Source organism: Mesoplodon bidens (genome assembly GCF_964165515.1).
Source record: "Mesoplodon bidens genome assembly, chromosome: 3".
NCBI classification, from domain to species: Eukaryota; Metazoa; Chordata; class Mammalia; order Artiodactyla; family Ziphiidae; genus Mesoplodon; species Mesoplodon bidens.
The window spans coordinates 47,690,294-47,702,771 of record NC_138178.1 but is presented as its reverse complement, the minus strand read 5'-3'; positions in this window follow the sequence as shown (position 1 = coordinate 47,702,771).

Below are 12,478 nucleotides of genomic sequence, written 5' to 3'. Positions count from 1 at the left end.
ATTTGTCAAACACGTCATCTTTCCACACTCATAATATAAGAATATGGTAGAAAGCCACATCCTGGGTCATTTTAGATATAGTCCTTTTTGGAAACAGAACTGGATGAAATGACCTCCGAAATTATAAGAGATCATCTCTGATGAATAAGTATCACAGGGAAATAGAGCAATGGTAATATGGCACCCACTGTTCCTGGGAATTTGAATTGCTTTATTTCCAGGCTGGTAGCTCGTTGGAATATTAGAACTCTCTGAGTGATATAATGCTAGGATAGGAAACATACAGATGGACTGCACTAGTAAGTGGTGTTAGGGTAGTATTGCAAATGTGGGTACTTGCATTCAAGCTAGAAAATAAATTTGAACTTAAACAAGGAACACCCAGCCTTTAGATTAACCACAGGGCCTTCAGGAACTAGGATTCTAGACTGCTCAGCCTTTGGAAACACAGAGCTCTCATAGGAGTTGTTTGAAGGGATCTGATATCTTTTTTATCCAGGGTGAGTTGAAAAAATGAAAAGTTCATACTGAGAATACCTGGGAATATAGAAACTTTGGGGAGTGAGAGAGACAGAAACATGGCCTTTCTGAGGAGTAATCATGCCTGACCATTTTCAGAGGGAATTAACATGTACATTGGTGCTGATGTTAGGGGGAAGGAGTTGTAGTAATCTATAGTTAACGAAAAAATATTTGACAAGTCTTCTGCAAAAGCTCTCCTTTTAAAGAAACCACGGCTGTGAGAATGTTCTCAGGCATGGAGAACCAGCTTATGGACAAGAAGGATGGAGTGCTCATAAATAGAAATTGTCCTTGTGGAAGAACTGTCAACTCCAGAGGCATCCAGATCCTGGGCCTCACACCCCTCTTTTGCTTTCTTTAAAGTTTTCAGTTATTACATATTCAATGTTTTGGAAAATTAAAATAACATAAGCAAAAATTCCTTGAAATCCTGCCACCAATCTTAGCTTTTTCATCAATGATCTTTGTGTATGAGGAAAAATCTAGAAAAATTTGGCTTGAACATGGCACTATCTTCCTACAGCAATGCGAAGGTTATAACCCACGCATAGAGGGGGAGTCCTCCAGGGCCGGGTTTAAGAGGGCCTCCACAGCTACTCTATTCTCACCATTACAGACTCATTTGTACTGGACAAATATGAGGACACAGTGAGTCCCCGATGAAAGGTCAACATCTTGCTGGCCGTTAACACACCTTAGCAGGGATTACTGTGCTTTAATAAGGCCAACACCTTTGAAAGTAGAGCCCAAGGCCCTGAAGGAAAGGGCTTTGTTAATTACAAAGGACTGTATGAAGAAAGTGTTATTATTGGTCCAAAGCAATGGAATTCTAGGTTAAAGTGTGATAGAGCCTCTGCACTGAAGTCACTGGACTCATAGGTTACCAATACCAACAAAAGTCAGGTACCAGAAGGGGAAATATAAGTCACGAGGGACAATTGTCTAAAGAACATATACAATCATGACACATGAAGACCTAGTACACACGTCAACCTGTCTTGCAGAAAGATAAGAGGATCACAGCCGAGTTGAGAATTTCCTGCATGTGGAATTGTGAGCTGGGGAGCCACTGGGCCAGGTGGCTTGTGACTTGCCTGGATTTTAGAGACTGTCATGGTAACTGCAATGAAAAATGCATGATGGGCTTCCCTGGTGGCGCAGTGGTTGAGAGTCCGCCTGCCGATGCAGGGGACACGGGTTCGTGCCCCGGTCTGGGAAGATCCCACATGCCGCAGAGCGGCTAGGCCCGTGAGCCATGGCTGCTGAGCCTGCGCGTCCGGAGCCTGTGCTCTGCAAGGGGAGAGGCCACAACAGTGAGAGGCCCGCCTACCGCAAAAAAAAAAAAAAAAAAATGCATGAAACCCTCCTCCAAGGCTGGTGTGATTGTAAAATTATGCAGCCTCTTTGGCAAACAGCTTGACAGTTCCTCAAAAGGTTAAACACAGAGATATGTTATGACCCAGGAATTCCACTCCTAGAGAGAATTCCACCCAAGAGAATTGAAAACATATGTTCAAACAAAACCTATACACTAATGTCCATAGCAGCATTACTCATAATAGCCAAACAGAGATAACTCAAATGCCAGTCAACTGATGAGTGTACAAACAAAATGTGGTATATTCACACAATGAAATAGTATCAGCCATAAAAAAGAATGAAGTACTGATACATGCTACAACATGGACGAACCTTGAATACATCATGTTAAACTGAATCAGACACAAAAGACCACATACTGTATGCTTCCATTTATATAAAATGTCCCAAATAGGCAAATCCATAGAAACAGGAAGCTCATTAGTGGTTGCCAGGGCCGAGGAAGAGTGACTACTAATAGGTATGGGGCTTCTTTTAGGGGTAATGAAAATGTAAACTTAAAAAGGTCTTTTGGGCTTCCCTGGTGGCGCAGTGGTTGAGAGTCCGCCTGCCGATGCAGGGGACACGGGTTCGTGCCCCGGTCTGGGAAGATCCCACGTGCCATGGAGCGGCTGGGCTCGTGAGCCATGGCCGCTGAGCCTGCACGTCTGAAGCCTGTGCTCCGCAATGGGAGAGGCCACAACAGTGAGAGGCCCGTGTACTGCAAAAAAAAAGGTCTTAGCCTCCCTCCCAATATACCAAATATGTATCAGCAAATAGCGTGCAAGAAAGGGTAGGGATCTAGCAGGATGGAGCAGCCTCCATGGGAGACTTTTCCACAGTGAAGCAGCCAGTGCCATTTTTCTTTTATGACTGACAACGAGTATGTCTAGTCATTTTCATGATCATTGAACATACTGCACAGAAGGAACAACAGAATCAGAGGTGTGGGACCAGCTCCCAGGCTACCCCTCTGGCTTTGGTTGGCTGTTTCAGGAAGGAAGGAGGCCAACTCCATGAGGCCCCACCCTGGCAGGTGTGTGAGCAGGAAGAGAAACCAGGAAACACTGGCGCTGATGGAAGAGACAGAACCGCACCCAGTCAGTGGCCGCTGTCACAGCGCTGAGTCCCTCTCAGCCATGTGAGCAAACAGAGTGGAGAAAACCCAGCCTGATGACAGGAGCCTTTCAGCTGGGCCTCTTCCCCACCAATCCTGTCTTCTGCTGACAATTGTACCCCTGTAGACACAGCTTCTGGCAAAACACCTGGCATATGTGGGAACTCAGTGAATATTTGTTTAATGAATTAATAGCAGCATCACCTATGACAGCAAACAAAAAAGAAGCAACTTAAATATCCTGCAACAGACTACTGATTTGTATACATTTATGATATCTCTAGCAGGTTATATAACAGTACAAAAAGTATGGTTCCACACTTTATAAAAATAAACCTGTACACAGAGAAAAAGCCGAGGCAAATATACACAAAAATATTAAGTTATTTCTAGATAGTGAAACCAAGGGTGACTTTCCTTCTCCCCCTCCTCAACCTTCTCATTCATATTCATATTATTATTATTACTTACCTATCTGTATTTTTAAATAAAGAGCATAAATTATTTGCATAAATGAAAAAGTTAATAAAAATTCCACTTGCATGCAAAAAAGGCATTTGACACAATAATTCCTGTTTTGGGATATTACTCCAAGAAAATAATGCCAAATACCAAAGAAAATAATGCCTACAAGAATTAACTAAAATGTATTTTCTATACATGATAGAAAACTATATAGTGATTTTAAAAGATATTCATGATGTTCAAAACATTAGATGTTCAAAAATGTTCAAAACCACTAGAATAATGCTTTAACACATTATGGAATGCTATTGATAATAAGTAAATTAACTAGGATAAAAATAGCTGGCATGTGATCTCAGGTATATAACAAAGAACAAATATCGTAAGCAGACTAGACTATAAAGAACCAGAGAAAAACCTTCAGAGGGAAAATAAGGAGCCATTAGCAGAAGGCATAATTGACTCTTTGCCCTTTGTTGATTACAGTTCACTCTATTTGCCACCTTTGACCAGAACAGGGTGGATTCTTTCTCAGTGATTCACAGATTAACCGAAAAACCTGCAGACTTATTAGACACCCGTAGGCGTGGCGGAATGCGTCTCACTCAGGATGGCACCTGGCTACCTCCAGCCTTGTGTCTGGGTCAGGGCTGTTCTCTGCCAACACAGCGGGCCGCGCGCCCCTGATTTGAGGACATCAGGTGGACCCCGCGGCCACAGCCTAACCCCTCCATTCTGGACCCCACGGTTCCCTTTCCAAGCTCTAGGTCACCTCATCCTCAGAAACTTCGTGGAAGCAACCTTGAACGTTATCACATACACTCCGCTCCTCAGGGAGGGACTAGCTGAGGAGAGATCTGAGGGCCTGGCGGAGAGTGTTTGGGGTGGGGACACCCCAGAGAAGGAACGAGATCCAAGTCACCAAGCACTCCCTCTACAAGGCGTCCTTGCGTGTTGGATGTCGTGGGTGTCGTGGTTGTTTTGTGTGGCTATTCAGTAGCTAAGGCCTGCATCGATGGCTCAGGGAAGCCCCGGCCTGAGGACTCCAGCTTTGGCCAGTGGTCGGACTGTGGTGCTCTCTGCTGCCACCCAGTGGATCTATTGAGAAAGGTCAGGTAGGAAGTTTCATCGGGAGGGTCTCAGTGTGGTCCCCGGACCAGCAGCATCAGCAACAAATTCTTGGCTGTCCCGGAAATTCTGGGAGTGAAGGCAGCAGTCTGTGTTTTAACAAGCACCCCCCCCACACCAAGTTGATTCTGATGCACACTTAAGTTTGAGAAGCACTGGCTTAGACTAAGTAGTGATTTGCACGCTGAGACGCATGAAACAGATAAGAGATTTTTCCAATGGGAGTAGCTAATTTTCCTTACTAATGATCAAGTGTCATAACTTCTATAAGAACAAAGTTCACCAGCCACTTTTAAAAAATTATTCATCTCCTTCTCAGAAAGGACAAGGAGGCATAAAACCCAACTCCTCTGTTCTTTGTCCAAAATCTGATTATAAACATCCACTGCTTTCCTATTTCTGGGAGTGGCATTTGAAGTCCTCCAAAAATATGGTCCCAAACCTCTTTTCCAGCCTCACCTCCAAGCACTCCTCCACTTCATTTATCCTAGATTCTAATGAACTGACTGATTCTCTGAATCTTGCCTGCATCCAAGGGTTCACTTTGTTCTTTTCACTAAAGACAAGTCCATCTGTAAGATTAAAATCTTATTAGAAAATGCCCTAAAATATTGCACCCATTTTTAACGCCCTCTCAGATGCCATTTCCTCCATGAAGCCTTCCCTAATTAGCCCAGCCAGTAAGGACCTGTCCCATCATGAACCACCAACGCACCTAATGTATACCTCTTTTTTAGTGATTTAGACCCTACTGCTTTTTAGTTCTTAGTGGACATTTTTTATTCCTTTAAGTCCAGGGACTGAGCCCTACTTATCTCAACGTTGACCAGTGCACAGTAGGTGTATGGCAAACTCTCTCTGAAAGGTGCAAGTGAAAAACTTTGGTCTCTCACACAATAGTAGCACACAAGAAATGCTGGAATTCAAATCAGTACGATGCAAACATTGCGACATAAAGGTAACTGAGGAGCCGCAGTTGACCAGGTGACCTGGGCTAGGCTGGGAAGACAAACCTTGCTGTTGTCCAAAGTCCTCTTTGGGACTCCACCACTGGTGGGCGGGGCCCTGGATATCCAGCACCCACTAATCTACCACATCATAGCCAGAAGTTGCCACCAACGCCCCCTGCTAGCCACCACAGTGGTCATGCTGGGACTCACAGCAGGTAGCCCCGTGAAGTCTTCCATCCCATCAGCCTCTTAGCCCCTTAAGGAGCCCACCTGAGAACCCAGGAGCCCTGAGAAAACTACACTGCAGCAGCCACCACTAATACCTGATTGGGAACGCAGCCTCCAGCAGACCCTGAGCCTTTGGTTCAAATCTCCTGTTGCCATCTTAGGAAGATGGTGTTGGCCCTGTAATTTCTCTCCTCCTGGGCCACCTGCCCAATGGTCCCCATCCTCGCTGCCCTCCCCAATAAGTTCCTATATTTATGGTTTTGACCATGTGGACTTGCTAGAGGAGAGACACCCATTGGGCCTGACACGAGCTGGGGCAGAGAGTGCCCTTGAAAGAGGACCTGAAAGCCGGTGGGCAGTCAGAGAGTAAGGAATCAAGGATCCTCCGAGAAAAATGTGTAAGCAGCAGAAGATGATTGCCAAAACAGAGAAGAAGAGATAGTGAGGCCTGAGTGGGCAAATGGGAAAGGACAGTCCACGCAGTAGTCTGGGGCTGACACAGCCATGGCCTGGGGCTTGAGCGTGTAGAGTCCTAGGAGTGTCCAGGCATAGGGATTCGGGTGCCTGGCTCCCTTTGGAATGCCTAGGCCTCTTCAGACAGACCTTGGCCTCTTATGTTGAAGCTCCCTCATGTATCTGACACTAGAGTCACTGAAAAAAACCCCAGCTTTGTGGGCAGCCTTCTTTCAGGATCACCTCACTGACCCATGAGTCCCACATCCTGGATGTAACCCTTGGGTGAGCAGTCCAGAGGCAGGTCTCCTTCACTGTGGGGAAAGAGTCAGCCTGGGGCAGGGGTGTTCCCAGAGCTCACACTCTCCTCATCGCCTTTTATAAATACCCTCGAGTTGCTTTCATTTACTTTTCTGTGAATGTGTCCAGTGGGACACACATAAATTCTGGATGAAACATTGAAAAGCTGACTTGAAAGAAATAAAATAAACGAGAAAGAGTGTTTGCCTCTGGGTAGAGAGTGGAGAGATTGGGGTTAAGGATGGAGGACTTATTTTTTACTGTTTTACTTATTTTTTACTTATTTTTCACGGTTTTACTCTATTATACTGTTTGCATTTTTATCATCTGCCACTTAAAAAACAATTAATAGATAACAATTAAAAGGATAAGAATAGGCAAGTCACAGAAGGACATCTTATATAATAAACCCACTGACAATACAAAAGGAGACTAACCTGATAAAAGAAGTTATTCTATTACTTAGAAAGAGAGGTTAATTAGCAAAAGTGAGGGATGGGGGACCCGGAGGGACGGCCACATCTGTATATTGTTGGTGTCTATGCAAATTGGTAAACCCTTCTGAAAAGCACTTTGGCAACATTTATAGAGACGTAAAGATTTCTTTTTCACTTGATACCCCAGTAATTCCAGTTCTGGTTATCTAGCCAAAGCAAATAATTTGAATACGGAAAAAACTACAGATACAAAATATTCACTGTAGGAAGGTAAAGTTTAGGATCCTAGACATCCAATAATATAGGGATGGTAATTAACTGATGCGATTCATGCAATTCGTTGTTATGCAGCATTTTTAGAGAGATAAAGGTTCTCTATTATCAGAAAACATGCTTATTCTAATGTTAAGTGACAGCAAAGCATATATAAACTCACATCAATACTGTGGGTATAGTTATGCTTAAACAAAAGCATAGGAGGGACTTCCCTGGTGGTCTAGTGGCAGGGGGCCCAGGTTCGATCCCTGGTCAGGAAAGTAGATCCCACATGCCGCAACTAAGAGTTCACATGCCACAACTAAGGAGCCCACCTGCCCCAACTAAGGAGCCCACTGGCTGCAACTAAGGAGCACATGTCCTGCAACTAAGGAGGCTGCCTGCTGCAACTAAGAGCCGGTGCAACCAAATAAATAAACATATATTTTTAAAAAAAGAAGATACACGCACCCTAATGTTCAAAACAAAAAATGCATAGGGGGCTTCCCTGGTGGCGCAGTGGTTAAGAATCCTCCTGCTAATGCAGGGGACATGGGTTCAAGCCCTGGTCTGGGAAGATCCCACATGCCACAGAGCAACTAAGCCCGTGTGCCACAACTACTGAGCCTGTGCTCTAGAGCCCTTGAACCACAACTACTGAGCCCGTGTGCCACAACTACTGAAGCCTGCGTGCCTAGAACCCGTGCTCCACAACAAGAGAAGCCACCGCAATGAGAAGCCCATGCACCGCAACGAAGAGTAGCCCCCGCTCACCGCAACTAGAGAAAGCCCGCACGTAGCAATGAAGACCCAATGCAGCCAAAAATAAATCAAATAAATTTATTTTTTTTAAGTATAAAAAAATGCATTGGAAAAAAACTGGAAGGAAATGTGCTAAAATGCTCAAGATGGCTGCATTAGGCTGGCAGGGTTATTTTCCAATTTTTTGTTAATATGGTTACTCTATTTTATATGGAAAAATAAATACGTAAAGAAAGAAGGGACATCTTTCAATCCCTCTACCTGCCAAGCAGGAGCATGGGTGAGGACTCTTGGCAAACTGAGGTATGGTCCTATTTTTAGAAACTTCTGGCTAGGAAATGTATACTTAAGGAAGAACAAACACCATAAGGCATGCCTCTATTGACAAACGTTCAAAGAGCTATTCCTGGTGTGTAAGGATTCCAGCTCCTGGAATGTTGAAGTTAAAAGGAAAGTTTACTCAAACTTTAAAATTTCCATGACTTGTACCTTACTGCATCTCATGAAATAAGATCCATGTCACTAAACTCTTTTAAAATAAAATCCAAAAAGGAGAAAAAAACAAAAGGAAAGTTTACCAAATGATGTTCACATTTTGATCATCAAGGGTCCAAATAGAACATGGCTAAACAAACATGGCCACTAGCACCCAGCTGGTCCTGAATGGGGTGCACAACATCCCTCCTCACCCATGTGACCATCCAGGAGGTTGCAAGCACAAGGGCCCATAAAGGCAGCAGCCAAGGAACAACGGCAATTCCAAGCCACAGCTGGGTGTTCCCAGGGATGACGGAGGATGCTGTGCTCTTTGTTCTCCAGGGGAGGGAGCCAGTGAGACCCTGATCTTTGTGAGCCTGGAACTAGACATGGCGAGCACCACAGCAACTCAAAATGCCCCTTCCCAAACAGGCAAATAACTAGGTGTTCCCTCAGATCAATACTATTCAATATTTGTTCAGCATATTTGAGGGATAAAAGGCAGCAGTATGCTGGGTAAGGAAGGGGAAAGAATATCTCTGTGGCAGCATAAGGTCTCTTCTCCACCGTGGAGGGAAGGTAAGCTCAGGACACCCAAGCCTGGACATCCCAACTCAGCCAAGCCAAGGCTCTGCCTCTATCTGGGTTCACCTTTAGAAACAGCTTAGTCTTCAAACCATTAGGCAATTATGTCCCCCTTGTGGGGTCTCATCCCTTCCCAGCGCAGCTATTAAGGTCCTGACTTCCCAGAGAGTATTTAAAACAATTCTCTTATAGTCTCACCTCCAGTCATTCATTTATCCTAGATGCTAATACAACAAACTGGCTGATCCTCTGAATAGTGGTTGCCTTTGGGAAGGAGAAAAGGGAATGAGGCAGGGAATGAGAGACAAAGGGGGAAACTTTTCTTTCTCTTATTTAAAAATATGAAGCAGATATGACCAAATATGAACCACTATTAATTCTTGGCGGTGGGAACACAAATTTCTCAACAAAATGAACCAGAAGTCTTCAAATGGAAATTCTAAGACCCAGTACCATGCTGCATTATCTGGCCTATTTCTGTCTTCCCCATATCTGATGCTCCCCTAAATATCTTTGTTGCTGAGGTTGGTAGTAAAGTCACAGGGACCAACCCCACACCTGGCCTCTTAACATCTGGGAAGCAGCTCTGGACATACAGTGGCAGTCCTCCGATGTGCTGACCATGTGATGACCAGAAGGGAGAGCGCGATGCTTCCTGCCTGCACGCCTCTGCCCATCACAGGGGTGGACTAACCTGGTTATACTGGGCACACCTAACCTTTCCATGGGGCCTAGACTGGAAGGCCAGGAGCATTCTGTACCTTGATTTTAGAATCCAGCAGCAATGACACAGACCAAAAAAAAATGTGTTTTTAATTTCCATGAAGGGGAGGTGGTGGTAGAGTGAATTGTTTCAGACAATGAAGCTGGTTTAGGAAGCCATGTGTGAATCAGCAACAATACCTGGGTCATAGGAGAAGCCGGCAGGCAAGTCGAGGGGAGGCCAGTTCTGTTTTCTAGTTCTTCATTATCTAAACGCCAGGATACATCTGCCCAGGGACAATGGACAGGGACACGGACTGTCTCCTTCTGGAGGTGCCAGGAGCCCCGGAGGGACCCTGTCACCCATCTTTTTCAGATCCTGTTTCCTTGCCTAGCTCTGCAGGGAGCACCGTGCCTGTCTCCAAAGAACGTCATATTCACTCCCAGTGATAGGCCGGGAATGACTGGCACCTGATGAAAGGCAAGGTGGCCAAGCCCAGAGATGGACCAAGCAAACCAAGGAGCTGGACTGGAAGGCTTACCAGCCTGGCCCGTTCAAAGGCAGGAGGGCATTTAGCTAGAGCCAACTGGTTTATCTTACTCTCCGAGTCCTTTCCAGGAAACAGCCTGTCCTGGAAGGGCCCGAAGGCCAGAGGCAGTTGGAATGAGGTTAGCTAGGCTGGCAGCCTGCAGCCGGTGGGAGGGGGCTTGCAGAGAGGAGCAGGCGGGCTGGCTGCCGTCCCTCCTTGCAGGCCTCAGAGTCCACGTGCAAACTTGTGATCCAGAGGCCAGGCCCTGTGACCACCGACAAACCTCCCAGCCCTTGTGCCTAACTGTCCTCAGCTGAGGGGGTCAGTGGGAGCTGTTCTAGAGGGGCAGCAAGGCAGAAGGGCCAAGGTATGGGGAAACTGACTGTAAGAGCAGCAGACAGGGGACTTCATCCCAGCCCCACTGTTGACTAGCTGGTGACTTAAGACAAATGACATCTTGTTCTGTACATGTTCCCTAACATGTGAAAGGGGGTAACACTACCTACCTTGCAGGATGCAGATGAAATCAGATAAAGATCCCTGGCCCACAGGAGTCTGCCCAAGTGCAGCTGCTACCCTGTTGAGGGATCTTAGATGTTAAGAATCATTCCCACTGCCCCCAAATAAGGCCCACCCACAGGGCAAAACTTATTGGTCTTTGTGCAGTCCCTGGGTAGGGCTCAGAAGGAATGCCCTCCGTCTGGTACATGGATGGCGAGGCAGGTACCTATCACCTCTCCCATCCGGCATACATAACCCCCACCCTGACTGGCACCCCAAGTTAAGGAGGCGGGGAGTCAGCTTTCACAGCTGAGTCCTTCCACTCCTGGGCCTTGGCTGGGCAGAGGGGTCCCCTTCCTTCAAGATGACCTGCACACAGCTCTCAGGCCTGAAGCTGGCTCTGCCCCGCAGAACTCCTCCCTCCCTGCACAAAGGTCGGACCCTGCCCACTGGCAGGGCTCCAGAGCCCAGGCCCACCCAGCTTAGCAGAAATACGTGTCACCTCCACAAGGCAGCCCAGTGCTATCCAGGGTTTCCAGACTGCAGCCCGACCACCCCCTACTCTTCAATGAGCTACTCTGGGGTGAGGGGTTTTATTAGTGACCACAGTCAATGGTGTCCCACTGAGGACAACTTACTGATTTCAGGTTGCAAGTGCAGTTTTGAGTGTAAGACTAATATGAAAGGTGCATTACACAAGAAGATTATTATGGTTACATACCATTCTAGAAGAAGGTTCTCATCCCAAAGTCTCCTGGGGGTTGGGAAGGTAAGTGTTCCCTGAGACTCACCCAAACCCAGGGACTTGCTGATGTTGCCCAAGTTCACCTTCCACACAGGGAGATGGTGGAGTGGCCCGAAAATCACCCCACGAGATCAGGCCCAGATAAGTCAGGTTAGCACAGCACCAAGGGGGCATCAATGGCAAAACGAGAGATCCAAAGATCACAGTAGCAAACGGTTCTCCATCTCTCCTACATACTCCTTCTAGATTAATCTTCATTTAACATACTTCTAATGACACTATTCTCCATCTCAGAAATAGTTACTAGGTACCCCTGGCCTAGAGAATTAAAAACGTGTTGCCCTAGCATCGAAAGTAATTCATAATATGGCCCCCCAAATACCTATATGCTTGAAAAGACTAGAGATCTACTCAAGTTAACTCAAGAAAACATTTCAAAGGATACTCACAGATCAACTGAGAGTTGTCAAAAGATAGTAAAGAAAACTTATTAAGTGGAATGACAGCCATAATTAAGGTGAAAAGATTTAACATTGTTAAAATGGCAATATTCTCAGAAAACAAGAAAGCTCTAAAACTCAACCACCCGTTCTTTCTATCAGTGTCTCTGCTTCTCTTTTCAGTTTCCCTTCTCTTTATTGCTCTGCTTCCTCTGGTTATTCAGTTTGCATTCCCTCATAGTCTCAGCTAGCACAGTATGACCACTCCCAATACCTTCTAAACCTTGGCAACTCTCAGCACTTCCTTGCAGTTCAAGTCTGTGGCTTCAGAAGTTAACTTTGATTTCTCTGTGCCTTTGATGAAAGCACTCAAGAGTGGAGGCAAGCAGCAGGCTGTTGAGTTGCACAGACACTCACAAATGAAGGGGAGAGCTGAAGGACGAAGAACCAGGAGGACTTGGAAGGCCCTAACACAGGATCAAATGGAAGACCGTCGTCCTCCAGGGCAGTGCGTGTGGTGGC